The sequence below is a fragment of the Falco rusticolus genome, chromosome 9 (assembly GCF_015220075.1).
Source record: "Falco rusticolus isolate bFalRus1 chromosome 9, bFalRus1.pri, whole genome shotgun sequence".
In the NCBI taxonomy this organism is placed as follows: domain Eukaryota; kingdom Metazoa; phylum Chordata; class Aves; order Falconiformes; family Falconidae; genus Falco; species Falco rusticolus.
The window spans coordinates 4,394,651-4,413,062 of record NC_051195.1 but is presented as its reverse complement, the minus strand read 5'-3'; the positions used below and the strand labels follow the sequence as shown (position 1 = coordinate 4,413,062).

The 18,412-nt window shown below is 53.3% G+C and overlaps 1 protein-coding gene across 1 annotated transcript in view; it reads right to left on the bottom strand.

Moving 5' to 3' along the window:
• FAM53B (family with sequence similarity 53 member B) overlaps window positions 1–15,730 on the bottom strand; it is a 54,423-nt gene extending 38,693 nt beyond the window's left edge. The window contains exon 1 of the mRNA XM_037399845.1: window positions 15,336–15,730. The gene's annotated coding sequence lies outside the window, so the exon portion shown is untranslated. The remainder of the gene's footprint in view (window positions 1–15,335) is intronic.
• Between the last annotated feature and the right edge of the window lie 2,682 nt (window positions 15,731–18,412).

The window sequence follows — 18,412 nt, the reverse complement described above, 5'->3', positions numbered from 1 at the left end:
GACGCACGGCGTGACCCAGCGCGGTCCTGCCCCGTCACGTCCTCTCCATGCAAACAAGTGCTGCGGGACAGAAACGCTTCTGCAGACCCAGGACGGGCTCCCTATTGACTGAGGAGGAAACTACTGTGTATTTGTAGACTGGAGGCTTTCACACATACAAATGCTAATAAAAAGATACCCTTCAGGGACCATCCTTTATTTTAAGAAATGCATTTCCTCTTTTACAATCAGAAAAAGGAACTATCTTCATCGCACCGTCAAGGTTAAGTTCAGACCTGGGCCACGGTCACTGCAATTGACACAATCTCCTGAGCTGGATGGAGCACCCACCAGCAGCGCTAGTACATGGAAGCCCCCAAATTTTAGCAAACCGTGCTTTTTCCATGGGTATTGCTTCAAAATACAGACCGGGCAGAAGCCCAGGTGATCTTTGCAGTTGCAGAGGTAGAGAGAGTTTTCTCTCTGGGCTGCCTTCTGGACAGTACTGCAGCAACTGGGAGCTGGGTTTGGAAAAAAACCTGCACTGCAAAAAGAGTAAGTCAGACGATCCAACTTTCATCCATAGGCACGAAAGGTAATGCTTGTGAACAAAGATGCTCCTTACAAGGTACCAGCAAGGAGGGCAGCCCTAGAGCTGCTCACCGTGGGCAAACAGCCCTTTCCTGCAGGGCGGTCCCACTCCCCGCACCACGACTGGTGCCACCGCAGCAGACTCCAAGCACCACGCAGCTGCCGAGCCACCACCAGACCCTGTTCACCTGCTACACTGAAATGTCAGGAAAAGGCCTTCGGATTTAGCAAACTGTCTGTCGGATGCTCTGCCATGGCTGGAGGGAGCCTGAGCAGTAACCACCACCATGCACCCATACACCTGACCCTCAAGCAGGACTCTTCGTGAGGACAAGTGAGGATCAGCATCACACAGGTCTCCACTTGCTTTCCACCACCCCCTGCACAGAAAACATTCAACCCCCGTCCGGCTCAAATAATCCATCTCCAGACACACACGCTGACACAAAACCTATTTACAGGCAGAAAGGGCACACGGGAACGAGGAGCCGGAGCCGTATTTTGCATACTGATACACCTTGCAAGCAGCACAGTGGGACTGCTCTCAGAATATAAATCACCCGCCCCTGCTGAATCTTTAACGCTGCTCAAAGCCTTCAGTGAAAACGCCACGACCCACGCAGGACCCCGCTTCTTATACCATGCCCCAGCACGGCTCCCTGGGCTGTGCCTGGAGAAATACTCACGCACACCCTTTTGCCTGCACAGCAAGTTTTCTTAAACCCCTGCAAGAAGAAAAAGGGAAGCATTCCTGACCTTTACTTTCTGAATGAAAACAAGAGCTGCCCGTCCCTCTCCGGGCGGAGGATTTCCAGCCACTTCCAAATCCCTCCCAGGCTGTGAAAGAGGAGGAAGGACAAACACCCAAGCCCAGCCTTCATCCTCGGCACAGCTGCGGGCTTGGCTCCATCACCACCAGCAGGGTCATTCCAAAACACTACGGTGCAACCCAGAGCACGCTTTGGCTCAGCAAAAACCATTCCCATTCCCACACCATGAACGTGGGCTGTACAGGTCCGGAGAGCCAGCGCTGACGCTGTACCAAGGCACAAAGTGCTGCGGGGGGCAAGGCTGGAGCCAGCTGAGTCTCCCGGCTCAGCGCATCTTCTGGCAGCCGCTGCCCCAAGGGTTCACTAACGCCAGTTCAGAAGTTGCAAATGTCACCAAAGGAGCAACGAAGATGACCGAGGACAGGAGGAGCAGTTTTGATATAAACACCTCTCCAAGGGGAAAAGCAGCAAATGCAGCTCAGCAGTGGAAAACGCCAACCTGGCCCCTCCAAGCAGAGAACGATGGGCTGAGCGAAGAGCCGCTGCGCTTGCAGAGTTTAACGCAGTTTATACCCACAGGTCTGAAGAACCAAACCTAATCCCTCCAGGCCAAACCTGTTTCTAAGGCTTAGCTGCCCTCCCTCTCTCACCAATTCCGTGGAAATTCCCCTCCCACTAGGCAGAGCTCCATTGCTCCGTGCGGACACACGGCTGCAGAGCCCAGGCACACCGCAGCCGGCCAGCCCTGCTCCAAACACTGCAGGTGACTTCCAAGGAATTTGGGGAAATAGCCAAAACTAGTTACTGCAATTGAAAACTGCGGGGTTTAAGGCTTTCTACAGAGCATCATGTTTGGATAGAATTGCAACTAAAAGCCATGCCCCTCTGCCCATCCTTCTGCTTCTTAGGAGGGATCTGGGGCTACACTGAATCTCCTCACTGCACAGCCTGGCTCACCACCCGCACTTTGGACAATGCCAAGAGGTACCTCTTCAACTTGTTGGTTTATTGCATCATGAATTTGGGCAAGTCCTTGAACCCTATTATTTTCATGTAGCTAGGTGTGGGCTCATTTCCTCACTCCAGCAATAATTTGCCTTCTGCAGCAGGGCTGAGAGGTGGTCCACTCTGGACAGCTTGCTCCCCTTGCTTGTGCATTCTTCCACATCATCAGCAAGTATTGATTCTATTCACAGGGTAAAAACCTCCTATGAACGCAAAAGATGCCATTCAGGGCCCAAGAGGAAGTCTTTACACTCTGAAAATGCCCCATGGACTAGTCCTGAGTAAACAGGATCATGAGTCAGCGCACGTGACTTCAAAAGATGAAATTTCCACGGATGCAGCCGTGCCAGGATCGTCCCCTTGGGAGCCTGTCAAGAGGAAAGCGCTGCCCCAGGCTGCCCAGCCTTCGGAGCAGAAAGGCTGCAGCACTGCCCCGCCTCGCCCCCAGCCTGCAGCCACCGCCTCCTGCTCCACAGGGTCTTCCCCAGCTCCTGTACGGGCAAACATGGTCCGGCCGAGAGGTGGGAGAAGGGCTCCGGTGCCGGAGACCACGCATCCCACATGGCACTCCCCTCCTGCCCGGCAAGGGCTTGAGCTCACCACATGCTCCAGGTACCTGGAAATCACCAGCCAAAGAGAAGGAGTAAAGAAATGTCTTCCTCTGCCTCCTGCTCGCAGCTAGACTAGACTTTTCCGGGGCTAACGAGATAAAGACACACTTTCAGCATTAACTAATAAGTAAAAGACATGCCTACACTTCACACTTTTAATGGCCACCATAGGAAAGGGGAAAGCAGTAATGGGCTGTGTTTAAGGGGAGCATCGCTCCGTAGGTCTGCGTGGCTTTGAGTACCGCATCACCTCGCTGCTTACAACCAACAGCTCCACGCAGGAATGGAGGTTCTCACTAACACGGCGTGTTGCTCCCAGCAAAGCTTTGCTCTGTCCCAGTAGAGGACAGCCCAGATGGAGCCGACCTCTACAGCCACCACTAATAAAATCCAGAAGCAGAAGGAGCCCGAGGTTCACTGCACCAGCGCCCACCTCGAGGGGCCACGTTAGGAACAGCCAATACCACGTGCAGCCACCACGGATGGCCACATGCAACCTGGCTCATGAGAACCGAGATTAACCCTCGCTACCAGGAACAACAGATGTACCGGGCTCCTGCCCACCACCATAAATTAATTACTAAGCAAATAAAAATCTATTCTTTCAATCCGATCCCTTGCTCCAAGTGCCTGGGTACCGCCTCAACCCGACAACAGTCATGCAAGGCAGCGGGTCGCCAGCACCCTGAGCCCCAGACCACGCGTCCAAACAGCCCCAGCCCCCCGCAGAGAGCCTGAAATCCAAGCTCACACCCAGACCTACATATTCGGGTTGGACCTCGTCTGCGGGCAAGCTCTCACCAAAAAGAAAAGAGCAATTAAGGAAAATTCCACACCATCTAGTTGAGTAAAACACATCAGGTTTATTGCCCCCGTGCTCTTAGGGAAAACAGGAGTGGCAGGGGAAGGACTCCCTTACACACCAGCAGCGACAGGGACTGAAAGGACAGGGTAAGGGCAGAGGCGCTTTGTCTCAACATCTTAGCTTGAAGAAAATGGTGCTGGCAGTGACTTTGCCTTTTCCTCCCTGGCAACTGAAAAGGAAAAGAAGAGAGCAAAATTAGTCATTGCAAAACAGCAACCGGCAAGCGAGAGGTGTGAGTCTGGAGACGACTGGTCTCCAGCGGAGAGGTGCCAATGAGACGTGCAAAGCGACTGCGCAGGACCCAGCTCCCTGCACAAAACCACATGCCTGGTAGCCAAAGCGAAGGGCGTGCACACTTGGAGCACTAACGTGGGGTCTCCAGCATCTCTTGGCTGCACATCCAGCCTGCACCGAATTTTCGCGGAGGACCAGCCCCAAACCTCCAAAGGGATGGCTCCCCAGCTGGCCGCGCGCACAGGCTGACCAGCTGCTCCAGCTTCAGGGTGCACCCCCAGCACATCGCTCCACCACCCAGCGACGCCAGGGCCGGCTTCGCCCACAGCCGCTGCGGTGCCAGGAGCGGCACACAGCGCAGCTCAGCCCCACGAGCCCAGCACCTTCCCCCAGCAGGACTGGTCCCCGGGGAGCCCCATGGGAACGCAGCCCTCCCAGCAGCCACGCTGGCTTGGGGACAGACACTGCTGATATTGCTGCATGGCACCACGCGGGCCATACAGACACATCCTACAGGATGCTCTTAGTCCCAGCGACCGTAGAAATGGCACGTTCTCTTTCAGCAAACCAGTAATCGCTGCCTAATCCGCTCATTAGGGGACTGCTTCTAATTTTGAATAGTATTTCCAAGCAATATTGCTAATAATGGACCAAGGGCTGTCTCTGGAGAAGAGCAGCTGAAGCAGCAGCAGCATTCCAGCCTGCTGGTCCAACCAGCCATCTCACCTTTCTGCCTTTTTTTTTTTTTTTTCCTCTTCCCCCAATTGTGAGATTTATTACAAGAATTTGCAATGGTCTGTGAGACACTGTGAGTGTTGGCCACGCTCCCAAAAGCTGAGGAATTGCTGAATTGAGAATTGCTTTGGCTGCTTAATCTCAACAACGAGGGATGCTGAACAAGCCAGCAGAGCCCAGGTTTACTTTTAATTACCACTCAGAGCGTGCTGCTCTAGTAAACAGACACAAAAAATAACTCTTGTTTCTTCCTTATATTCTTTTCCCATACACAACCTGAAGTGTCTGAGACAGAGACAGTAAAACGCAGCCGCACCGTGCCATTTTTACAGACTCACTTCTCAAGCATGAACAATTCCAAACAGCACATAAACCCATCGTAATACCTACCTCTATAAGACGACGTCCACCTACTTATAGCCAGATAATAATGCTCTGAGGGCTAGAGGGGCTTCTTGGCCAGCTTGGGCTTCCTTGCTTGCTCCAGAGCTCTTGGGGTCTCTGTGAGAAGCACGCCTCGGAGCCACAAAGCGAGCTCAGCAGGGCAACGCGGACTGTAACAACCACCCACCCACCCCACGGACCAAGCACGAGCAAGATCTAGGACATCTCGCAGGGTAAGTGAGGAAAGCTTGCCAAGCGCCAGAACACCGTTGTCGCTCTCAGAACAGATTTGTATACCGTTGGCAAGTCCGATTTCTCCCTGTTTCAAGGCTGAGCTGGAGAATCAGTAGAGGCTGACGGCCCCTAAAGAAACGCCAGAATTTAAAGCAGGGAAATACTGGAGGCACGCATCGATTGCCGGACTTCCCACCATCTCCTTCCACTTCCCCTTTAAGGAGAAACACCCAAAGACTGCAGAAACCTCACATAAAGCCCAGCAAAATGAGCACTTAGACCTTCCCCAAAAACTGACAGTATCCACCTGCACAAGGCAGGCAACATTTTAAGAGTCTCAGATGCTTTCAGCAGACCCACACAGGGCACCACACGTGCCTGCCGTCGCCTGCAAACCCTACAAGACCACTGTTTGCATTAGGCCAAAGCACTCCAGCTCTTGGGCAATCTCTGGGGTTTCATTCCTCAGCTGACTAACAGCTTTCAAAGAGCTCCTTGGCTCCTGAAAGACAAACCTAGAGCCTTTATTAATCCTCCTAGCGACTGAAAGGCACATTTCCCTGCTGTTTGTCCATTCGTTGCCATCAACACTGGCAAGGGGGAGGTACGGCAGCGGTGCGGCTGCGGAGGGAGGGAAGGAGCCCTCCGGGGCTGGGAAACTTTTGCCCACGCTGCCACCTCCGTCTCTCTGGGAGTAAACTTCCAAGCCCTGCATCTTACATAAATCTCTTCAACGAACGAGGAGCCAAACATCTGTGAGTTGTCTGAATTAGCGTGAATTTGGCAGACTGAACAGCAAACTTGTATCGCCCCGCAGCCTTCAAATTTCTTGTTTTCCTCTGGTTCATTAAATACATAACAATCTGTTACCAGAAGATGGTTCCTACGTGCATGGGCTGCCAAGGAGCCGGTTTTGATAGCTGTGGTGGGGACGGGGGAACGTGTGAGGAGGGGAAGGAGGGTCTCCCTAATGCCGCAGGGCAAGGAAAGGATGGGCTGCACCCATCCTGCCTCCTCCAGCACTCACCCACCGTGTGGCGAAGGCTGTCTCTGACATGTAAGCCCAGGGCAGCCAAAGCTGGAGGCGATCCCGGGAAACTTCAAGGGGAGCTTAAGAGTGTGGGACAAGCAAGAGGAGATGCCTTCAAAAGCCAAGGATGTCCCACAGCATCATCTCCAACTGGGATGACCACACTGCATCCAGATGGAGAACCCAGGCTCCGTGAGGGTTATTCGTACCTGGGAGCGCAGCCCTGGGCACGAGGCATCCCCGATAACCTGGGGAAACGGGAAGCCCGGCAGCACGGAGCCCGGGCATGCAGCGAAGGCATTGCTAGCACCAAGCCGTGGGCAGAAGGGTCTAATGCTGCCATGGGGAACAGTACTGGAGGCTTCACCCTCCTTCAAAGGAAGTCTTTTGCTATGAGGAAAGTCAAAGCAAACACCCACTCACCGTGTTTACCCGTTTAAATCAAAGCCCAAGCAGTGCCGAAACGCGCCCGACAGCATTTCCACAGAGTCATTCATCGAGAGTTTGGCCTTAGGTTCCAGCTGATGTTTTTAATATCGCAGGGAGACGCTTGCGAGGCTGGAATAATACAGAATCTGTTGCTGTAACAAACTTGCAGCTCCTGCGAGGTGTCAGCAGCACGTAGAGCCCGAACCTCCTGCAGGTTTGGCTCCGGCAGGGGCTCCCTGAGGGTGGGCAGCCTCCCCCCGCGCCGCGGCGAGCCCACCACGCCATCGCCCAGCAGGAGCAGTAGTGCCTGCAGGACAGATCTCCTAGTGTCAGGATGCTTCGAAGCCTGTAGATGCCCAATTCCCACACAGCTGGAGCCGGGCAGGATGAGCCCCACTATAGCTTGGCACCCATAAAAGCCCAGATTTTGCAGCCTGTCTCGGAGATGAGGAAAAAAAATAAATAAATAAAGTAAGTGGAAACGAAAACAGTCCCTGCTTTTATTTGGGCTGGCAGGAACACCATCCTGTCCAGCCTTCCTCGAGCTCATTTATGACAGTGTGAGCATGCAGTAAAAGGAGAAAAATAAATAAAAAAATATCTGCATTTTCCACCCCAAGACTCTCCATCTCTGGATAGTCTCCAAACATCCCTCTTCCTCCCACCCCACAGGTGAAAATCTGGAGGAGAAGCAGATTAATTCCTCCGAGCCATGGAAATGGGAAGCCCAAACGACAGCGGGGTTGGACACCGCACCGGCACGGTGTGAACCATGAAGCCCCCTCCTGAAACGGCATCCCGAGGAGAACTGAGCTAAATGCTGCATCCCATCCCGGCTCCAGAGCTGCCAGCAGGCTGTCGGGAAGCGAATCGCGCAGGCATTTTGTCAGTGCACAAACATGAACAATTGCCCACTACAAACAATGGCAAAAACATCCACCTTCCTCACAGGGAAAAGTGCCGATCAACTCGCCACACCAGTGAGGGAAGGAATTAAGGAATCCTGGAATTTGTAAATCAAGTCTCTAAAATGATGACAGCACCTTAAAACGTGTAAGACTGCAAGTTAAACATCAGGCTGTTAGAAAACAAGGTAAAGATTTTTTTACAAACAAGGACACCAAGAAGTCCCACTGACAACATCGCTCCACAGCCAGGAAGGACAGCAGGAACACCAGCCACAATGCAGAAAAGGGAGAAACGGTCAATATATACTTTAAGGAGAAAGTAAAATGATACAGTCACGTTTGTCCAGAGTAACCTGGGATGATATTAAGCAGCAGGCACTAAATACATGTCTTTCTTAAACAACAGCTCCAAGTAATTTACACCTTCAACTTTTCTAAAATTGTGCCAAAAACATCTTTGGAGCCATCAGCGCCGATGCTCCCAAAGGAGAGGCACGCGCCAGCGTGGCACGCGATGGCCCGGGAACAGGAGCCCTGCAAGGCTCAGGGTCCAGGCCAAGCACGGAGAGTCAGGAACACAATGACCACCACCGAGAACAGAGCTCTCGCCTCGCTCCGTGTCTGTGTGCCGGGAAAAGGCAGCGCTGGTAAAACAAGACTTGGCCAAAGCACGCAAAAGTGGGTGATGGCTACTGATGACTCTTATAAGTGATACATCTCAAACAGACCTGCAAATAAACTGTCAATACTGGCTTCAACAGAATCTAGACTCTCACTTTTTGCCATATAATACTTGTGGCAGTAATTGGGAAGGAAACAGGAAAATCAGTGCTGTGTGAGTGACCCGAGGCTGGCAGAGCACGAAATACAGAGAAGAACAACTCGACAACACAGAACGGAGGGAAGCCACCCAGCACAGTTTTTAACCAAGATGTTAAGATACGTCTTAAAAAAATAAATTGCTTAAAAGACACTCACCTCAAAGGCAGGGGGCATGTCCCCAAGCTCCTGCGCTGCGCGGGGGGTTACCAAGGCACACGGAGGCACGGCTGTAGGCTGGATAAATTGGGATATCCAGGAGGAGAAGAGGTGGCATTGCCTCTGTGCGCTGCACGAACCACCACGGGCATCCAGAGCCTTCTGCCGTGTGTGACTGAGGTCTGGGGAGACCCCAGCAGTAACCGAGGGACTCGAAGACACGGGTACAGCACAGGACTTGGGGGCGTGTGGAGCGGTGACTGCTCAGGAATGACCTGGCCACTGTCAGGGGGGGAAGGGGGCGCCGAGCAGGTCCCTGGGAGGGAGCAGGCGGGCAGCGCACCACCACCCAGCGCCGCAGGTTCAGCGTAAGGGCGAAGCGCAATGTTTTCCTGAACAGCACAGACAATAACCATTGCAAGAAGTTACCGGCACCATAAACGACTGCGGTGGGTTTTCAATCAGCGCTACATTTTTATCTCTGCCCTGGATGGCTTTTCTAAAAGACATGCTCCAGCAAGAACTAATTGGGAAAATTACCAAAACCGGTGATCGACAGAGCAGCCTGCCGGAGCGCGGCTCTCCTGGCTCACTGCCCTGTGCCCCCAGTTTGCTGCCGCACCCCCGCATCCCGCAGCCCCCACCTCCCAGCGTGGTCCCCAGGGTGGCATGTGCCGGGACCCGGAGTGAGGGCGGGCAGCGCAGCCCCGCCGCTGCCTGCCGGGCTCTTCTTGCTGCTCTAACACGGCTCCTTTCTAACCTGCCACCTTCACGGTGTATCGCGGGGGTATGCCAGAGACCGGCACAGCGAGGGCACCAGCAGTGCAATCCATCACACTAGAGAGATGCCTGCTTTTTTTTTTTTTTTTAATTAAGTTTAAAATACTTAACAATCCACCCGAAACCTCCACGGGAAACATAATCTTCTATCAACACCATAAACCACACGCAACCAAAAAAGTGGGTGACAGTTTCTAAACGAAGCTATCGGTAACTGTAAATCTTCATTAACCATGACGCTTTCACTTTGAGAAGTACCATCCATTGCGCTGCATTTCAATTATAGCACAGCTGATAGTCCAACAAAGAGATAATCTTCTTCTGAATTAACAGAGAGGCTACAAACCCAAACGTGGATATTTTTAATGCTTTCTCTGTCTTTATAATTTTAATGGAGCCTCAGCTTTGGCACACAATTGTAGCTTTTGGCATCTATTTAATAGTATTAAGAAGTGTCCTTTCAAAAATATTATACAATATTAATTTGTAACAGCTGGGACAGGAAAAAAGCATGCAATAATGGAGTTAATAATATATATACTTGAAGTAATTTTATAGCACCGACAACTATTACCCAGCACACCAGGAGGCTATTTGCACTAACATTAAGGTAAGCACACAAATACAAAACTCACAGTTATTGTGACTTTCCCACATCACTTGAAACAAGGAATTGCTACCGCCACCCAGCCCATCTGCTCAGCTAGGTTGCCCTACCCAGAGACAAGACTAGTTGCCTTCATTAAGGCCATTTTCCTTCCCTAACATACCCCAGCAGCACTGAGCAGCGATGACAGTGGTTGTACAACTGGGGCAACTGAGGCAGAGGAGCACGAAGGCCTGTCTCGGGTCACCGCAAGAGATGTCAGGGGAGAAAGGACAAAAAAGAAATTTCTTAAATGCAATTAAGCGTGTGATGTGCTTTAAGTCATCCATGGGATGCTGGGTTTGGCAGCAGGACGAGGGGTGCATCTCTCGACACCCTCAGTCCAGACCGGCTGCCAGGACCAAAGCAAGGTGCTGATGCACCCTGACAGCAGCACCATTCTGCACCACCCCCACCCCCAGCCCCACTTCTCCTCTACCACCGAAAAGATTTTTGGTCCTTCCTTTCAAGGGCTAGTTTGGAGCAGAGAGGAGGACACAGGTTTTCCAGCTGGATCAAAGTTTGCCAGATTTTTTTATTTTTTTAACAAACCCTAGGAGACATAAACGATATATAAGCACGAAACAGCCACAAAGTAAAACTCTTCTTTCACTAAGTCCCATACCTACCGCACAGCGCAAGCTGAACTTCGGCTGCTGAAAGCAAAAGCTATGGCCAGGATCCACAAATATAGGGAATGATACAGCCCGAGGGATGCTTCAAATGGACTACAGAGGAGTGACACCAATGCTGCTGCTATATTTAATCCTCTAAAAGCAAAAAGCATGACCAGGTCTCCCTTGGGCATGTTTTGTTGGTTTGTTTGGGGTTTTTTTGTTTGGTTTTTTTTGGGGGGGGGGGAGGTGGCATAGAAAGTCAATGCACCAGAACAGATTTTTTGCACTCACTCAACCAGTTCTTAAAATATTACTTAAATATGGCAATTACAGAGCGAAACTCGCCCGGGTACCCCTCACCCTCTGTGCAGGCACCCGCAGCCTGCAGTGCCAGGAGCAGCTGTGCTTCGTGCAGGCTTCGGTGCTCCTCCTGTTCAGTCCAACAGAGTTTCCTCCTTCCGTGCATTTCAACAGAAACTTCTAACATATCAAATCTTACTTATCTTACAGAGCATATGTTAGAGGCATAAGATGCAGTATCTTGCATATCTAACATATCAAACGTCACAGGCTTCAAAACTCACGGGTCAACCAGATGAAGCCAGGAGAAATGCTGGCTGTAAATAAATTGCATGACAGGACTTCTTAATTTTCAATACCCACTTCACCTGTTGATGACTAAAGGCTCACGCATCCACAGCCTGCGCTATCAGAGCTCGCATCAGCTTGGTGAGGCTTCGGAAAAAAAAGCTTCTGCTTGGGAATTTTTGTCTCTCTAAAGGCAGCCAACTTGTAAAAGCTTGGAAAAACAACACAGCCCAAGGATCTGCTCTCCGCTTCACTGTACCAGAGCCACGTTCTGCATTGCTGCTCTACACAAATAGCTGGGTCGTGGGCAGCTGGGCTGCGACTGCGGACACGGAGAGTGACCTTGGCTAGGTCCTCTTTCATAATTATAACATGGCCACTGCCCATAGGGACACTTGAGTGCAGAACCAGAGCTCCGGGGTTCAGGTCTGCCGCTGCCCCAACCGCTTTCGAGGAATTTATGCAAGGTCTCATCTCGAAAGACAGCGGTGGCACTCACGCCGTGCCATGCCGGGGTCCAGGCTGGGGCAGGGAGGGCTCCCCAGGGGGGAGCAGCCCCATCACGTTTAATGACCCGGCAGGCTCGGAGGCACAGATGAGTAGCATGGTGGAAAATTCCCTTCTCTTTGCCCAATTAGTTTATATTTAGCTCTCCAGGGAGCAGACGCACTGGAGGAGCTGTTGTTTTGGTGATATTTTTGCACGTCCCTGCGGGGACCCCTGCAACGCAAACCACGGCATGCCGGGGGAGGCTGCCAGCAAACAGCCATCACCGCCTCGCTCCACCACCGCATCGGACCAGGCACGCGAGACGGCGATAGACACAGCCCTCTGCTGCGTGGTGGACTCCTCTTTTTTTTATTATTTTGTTGTTGTTGTTGTTGTTGTTCTGTTTCCCTGAGTCAGCAGGCTTGCTTCCTCTTCCTCCTCCTCCCCGTTTTGGGAGAGAAAGGAGCAAAATAAAACAGTCAGCCAAGAAGACAGCTTGGAGCTAACAGAGAAGCAACCTCCCCGGCTCCTCTGCTGGCCTGATCCCCCGTGGGCAAGGGAATAAAATGTGGGCTTGTCTTTCTGGCAGTATTTTCACTCCAGGAGGGAGTTTTGGTGAGTACGGACCTGATACAAAGGCTCTGCTTCCCCTCTCCCTCCCCTGGGACGTGGGAAGGAGAACCGACTCCTCTAGGCTAAGCTCTCCAAAGAGCTGTGAGCATCTCTGGCACCTCGCCCTGCCCCAGCCCGTCGGTCCAAAGTCTGCTCTGCCACAGATTAATGTTCATTAAAACTATTTCCCAGCAAAATCATTCTACAAACCATGTGATACAGGAGGGGGAAGGGAGCAAGGCCCACATCAGCCCTTTCAACCTGGGGCGTCCTCTTTTCTACCTGATGTTTTACAAGGAAAGTACAAACTACCTCCAGCCCGAGGAAGATCAAGAAAAGAAAGTCTACACAACATTACAAGAAAGGAAGAAAGAAGAACAGCTGCCAACCACGCAGCTGCCATTTGAGAAACCAGAAGTCAACCAGCAATAATCAAACGGACAAATTGGATAAACCTCACCCCCCTGCACTCTCCTTCAGGACACAGTCCATCCCGCCTGTTCTGCACAGAACTACAGGTGTTTCGGCAAAAAGTTGTACATCTCATTCTAACTATGCCTTTGCTGAAAGCAAAGCAAGCCTTTGATACTAAAAATCAATTACATATAATTAACCAAAGTGGATTTGGAGATTTCTATTGGTATGCGCTTACCTATTTGCATGTGTGCATATTTATGCACATGTATTCACTTATGTAGGTATCCATACCTGAAAATTAGCATAACATCGGTGCCTGGCTCCGTCCCACAGTCTGCTGGATCTCCATATATAAAAATCTGGATCTCACTCACACAAATCTACTGATTCGATCTGCCCTGATTTTCCATGCAAAGTTCTGCATTCAACAGCCCAATCTTCCTCCCCAAAGCCATCTGCTTTCTATAACTGACGCGGTTCCTGGACACCTCGGCCCTGTGCAGGGCTGGAAGTCGCAAAAGTTTCCCTCCCTCCTCTAGGTTTAGCCTGGAAGCAAGAAAGTCAGGATCCAGGGATTCCGCTGCAAAACTGCCCGCATGCGTGGCCGTGCTCCACGTGGCCGTGCTCAGCGGGGTGTCCTTCTCTCCTTTGAAGTGGAAAGAAGGAAACAACTCCACGGCAGGTTACTTTGCTTAGGTTTTGCTCCCCCGGACTTCTGAAAGCAAGGAGGCTGTGTCCTCCCAGTGAAGCGCCTCCAGCATGGCCCCATGGGCCCTAACCCCGCACCCCCGAGCCCAGCCGTGCCAGCGCGGGGGCTAACACACCCACCACCACGAGCATCCCCAGGCTCCAGAGGACTGCTAAAAACAAAGAAATAGCTCAGAAGCCCTCTTCAAACCTAGTGAGCCACGACAGGTAAGGACAGAGCAAACCGCTCTGAAATTCAGGTTTTTTTACTATCACCCTAATTAATCTGTTTTGTGACCCACCCCAAATATTTTCTCGAGAAACATTATCTACGTCGGCTTGGGGTTTCTTTATTTCTTTTTCCAGCCCTCAGCCAAGCCCTGGTAAATACTTGAACGCGGCGGCAGGCTCCTGCGCTCGGAGACACCGATACTGGGGAGAGGTGGGCAGTGCTGCCCACCGCCTGTCGCGCTCTCGCTGCGTTATCGCAAGACGCTGCCACCTCTGCAATTAGCAAGTAGTTTTTAACCTGTCAAAATATACTTTTATTATTGTTTGAGGACTCGCAAGGAAAATACGCACATCTGGTTTCAATCACAAACCGAAGTTTCATCTATCAGCCTCTTTCATAACAAATTACGCTCACTTTTTACTCCAGAGGATTTCCTAAGGAGGGGATGCGCTGCCAAGGTACGCCAGCGCCTGCCGAGACCGCACGGCACAGAAAGACAGCGGCACTACCCAGCGCCGGGCACCACGCCGCCGCCAACTCGCTTGCTCTGCCAAGCACAGGAAATCTTAACATCATCGAGGAGAAATCCAGGAGATCTTCGCGTACCGCCGTGCGTGACACCTTCACGTACCATGTAATTCGAACAACCTGACGTCGCTGAACGGAGAAGCAAGACTTTCTAGGACAAGCCGCTGCCAGGGGCTTTTGCCAGCAGGAGCTGGCGTGTCTGGGTGCGGTGGCGTTGGGCGCTGGGGACCCCCGCGGGGGGGCACAGCCCGCACGCCCCCCACGCCACATGCCGTGTGTCAGGTGTGAAGACCGCGGTGGCGGCGCGGCTGGGCCGCCCAGCATCCCTGCAGCGATGCCCCACCGTGCCCACCGCTCCGCGGGGTGCAGCCCCCCCATCGCACCCCCCAGGCCGGGGGTTACACCCTGCCCGCCGACATCCGAGTCTCAGCCCCGTTAAACGCCGCGGTCGGCCCGGGGAAAGGCAAGCACGTGTTGGTCCCTGTGGAGGCAGAAATCCCGCAGGCAGGGGCGGAGGAGCCCGGGGGGGGGGAAGGCTCGCTCCCCACACGCCAAACTTCGCGGGGCCGCTCGGCCCCGGCTCCCACCGGGGACCCCAGCCCGCCTCGGCCCCGGCGGCCCCCCCCGGCGGCTCCCGCCCGTCCCGCGCTCCCCCCGCGGCACCCGCGCGGCCCCGGGGCGGGGGGGGCAGCGCGAAGCGGCGGCACAAAGGCGCGGGGAAGCCCCAGCCCACGCTCCGCCCGGCCGCAGCGCTGAGCCCCGCCGCTCCCGCGGGGCCGAGGGTGCGCGGCGGCCGGCGGGGCTGCCACCCACCCCGGGGCCGCCGCTGCCCTCCTGCCGCCCCGTACCCCGGGCACGGCTCGGCGCACCGCCGCCCTTTGTCCGCCGCGCCCCCCTCCCTGCCCTCCCCGGGGCGGCGCGGCGGGACCCCCGCGCAGGGACCCGCCGCGAGTGACAGCGCGGCGCGGCCCCGCCCGGGCGCTTACCGTGGTGGCGGCGGCGCGGCCCGGCCGGGCCGGCTGTGGGCGCCGCTCCGAGCAGCGCTCCTCTGCCGCCGCCGCCGCCGTGCTGCGGGCGGGGCGGGCGGGCGGGGAGGGAGGAGGAAATGCGCTTGTCACTTCCTGAGCGGGGCCGGCGCAGGCAGGGCCCGGCCCGCACCTGCGGACCCCCGGCCCCCGCCCCGGGCGCAGGCGGCGGCGCCCCGCGGGGGTCGGTGCGAGGTGAGGCGGGGAGGGACCCCGGCCGCCGTCCAGAGTGGGCGTCCCCAGGGATGAACACCGGGGCGGGGAGGGGGGAAAAAAGCACCGAAATCATAAAAAATGTAAGAACGGCGAGGCCGGGCAGCGCTGAGGGGGGCAGGGGCGGAGGGCACCGCCAGCGCCTCGCCGCCGCCCGCAGCCCGGCCTGGCCGGCCCTGCCCCCGCGGGGACTGCGCGCCCGGCGGCCGAGAGTGACTCCTGGTGGCGCGGCACGGGCGGCTCCGGCGGGGCTCCCGTAGGGCTCCCGTAGGGCTCCCATAGAGCTCCCGTAGGGCTCTCGGTGGGGCTGCCATAGGGCTCCCGTAGGGCTCCCATAGGGCTCCAGCGGGGCTCCCATAGGGCTTCCAGCACAGCTCCAGCGGGGCTCCCAGCAAGGCTCCCATAGGGCTCCCAGTGGGGCTCCCCGCAGGGCTCCAGCAGAGCTCCCAGTGCAGCTCCCAGCAGGGCTCCAGTGGAGCTCCCAGCACGGCTCCTGCAGCCACACGTAGAAGAGCCCCCCAACATGAAGTAGCCCTTAAGTTTTAGTACGCCACAGATGTGCACCATCGGTACCCAACTGGTGGGATTCGGCAAAAAATCACACTCCTTAATTTTCCACTGTTTTTCCACTGTTGCTATTGGGAAGAAGCATTCGATGGAACACAAGCTGAGCAAAACCCTGCCAGACCAAAGGTGGCCATGGGCCCTCTGCAGTGGCCTCGCTTGGGAGATGGCCTTTAGAAACAATCTGTCCTAACAATAACATTTTCCATCCATCCAGGCTGCCCTGCGCACAGCACGTAGGCTTCTTCCGAGAGTGACCGTAATTAGTTGAACAAGGAAACTACATGACAGCTAAAAGGAAGATTTAGAACTCATTACAAATCAGAGCCTAAACATTAATCTTGAACATATGCAAGCAGACAACACAGATGTCATCAGGAATGAATCCAGGGCTAAACTTCATCTACCGGGCACGCTGCTGGAGGTGGCACGCAGGAACGCATGAGGGCATCCGTGCACGGAACGGCTGGGGAGGCTTTAGCTGTGTCACTCTGCAGCGCTTCCGATGTCCTGCCCTGCTGATGCATGGCCCAAGACACCAAATAAATGTCGAGGAAGACTATCAGTATCTAACATAATAAAGCAGAAAGGAGGTAAGTAAGCAGCAGTAGCCAGAGAAAATTTATCAGTGGAGCAGCTCCCGCCAGCGTTGCAAGGACTGATCTTGACAAAAGTGGCTTCGTACTCGGTCTGTATAACATTGGGCAGAAGTGACTGGTATGAGTGGGTTACGAATGGGAAGAAGGGCTTGATGATGCAAAGGGGCTTTTACATCAAGCTCCTCTCAGTCCCACTCAGTATTTGCTTTTCTTATCACATACCGAGGCTACTAGCCATAAAACGCTTGCAAACTCCTTTTACAGAACTTTGGGAATCAAGTTTGAAAATGTTTGCTTATGGTTTCCCAGCTGAATATTTCTGTAATAAAGCTTGCAGTGTAATTGAATCCATTCCCATAGCAGCCTCGCGCAGTGCAGGCTTGGGCTCCGAGAACCAAGCAGAAAGTTGATTTCTGCTTCTGCAGCATGGCCTGAACCCAGCCTTTCCTACCTCTCACCCTCCGTGCTTCCCGACAGATAAGCTGGCTGCGGAGCGTCGCCAGCACGCCTGAAAGCCTGCTGCCCAAGCATAAACCCGTTTTCCACAGATTGTTATTTTCAGTAACGTAGTTTAAATGTAAAGGCTGCCCATAGGTCCCTGCTTTGGTGTCAGCGCAGAAGATCTTTGTCAGAGGGGAAAAGATGGAAACCATTTTCAAGCTTTAAAGAACTGGGCATGAGAGTTTAGTCATCGTGAACTGAAAATTCATTCAGTTAAATTCTGAGCTGATTTAATTTGTCTTTTTGTCTCGGATGTCAGCGCCTTTGCTACCCACTGACTAGGATCCTTCCTTACGGAGACGAAAGTCTGTGGGTAGGAAAAAAGCAAAGGATCCCCATCGTCTTTCTGAAATTATACTGGGGTCCAAGTCATTAAAATATTTAGATGTGACAGTGCTAAGCCCTCTGGATAGACACAATTCCCTTCGCTTCCAGTGCACAGGATTTGGCTGCAGTTGCAGCCTGCTTTCTGTGTAGCCTTGCAAACACTTCACTGTCCATTCCAGTTTGTTGTTATCCAAGTCATGTGCACCACAGTTGCTAATAATTTCAGCAGTGTCCTTTTCATGATGACCTACAACTCTGCACTGTTCTTCTGAGCACCTGAGTAATCCCAGTTATTTATAGTTTTATCCTTCTGCTTCTCCTGCCCGTCAAGGAACACAGGTAAGGGACTCGCCCAAGGCCAAGCAGGGAGTCAAGAGTGTCCCAGTCGTACCGTGTGCTCAAGGACATCTTGGCTCCACTGAAGGTCTCCAACAGCACAAAACAGAGACCACTTTCAGAAGCGACACTCCAGTTTCAGGGGAAATTCTGAAATTCACAGAATCTAAGTAACAGCAAGAAGTATTTTTAACAAGTATTTCATACCCAGGGAACAAGCACATCTCTGTAATACGATCAATGTGTTCCAAGTCAGAGAGTATCTGAATCAAGGACACCCAATGCCCTAAACAAGCGAAGCATTGCTGTGCAGAGAGGGTTGTAGTGAGGAGTGTAGTTCTTACTACATCTGGCATACAAGGGGATTTGCACCAAATCTAAAAATCCTTCTTTCATTTCACACTTTTTTTATTTCACACAAATTCACAAAAATCCTTCTTTTATTTCACACTTCTGTTATTTCACACAAATTTATTAGCTTGCACATAACAGCTTTGC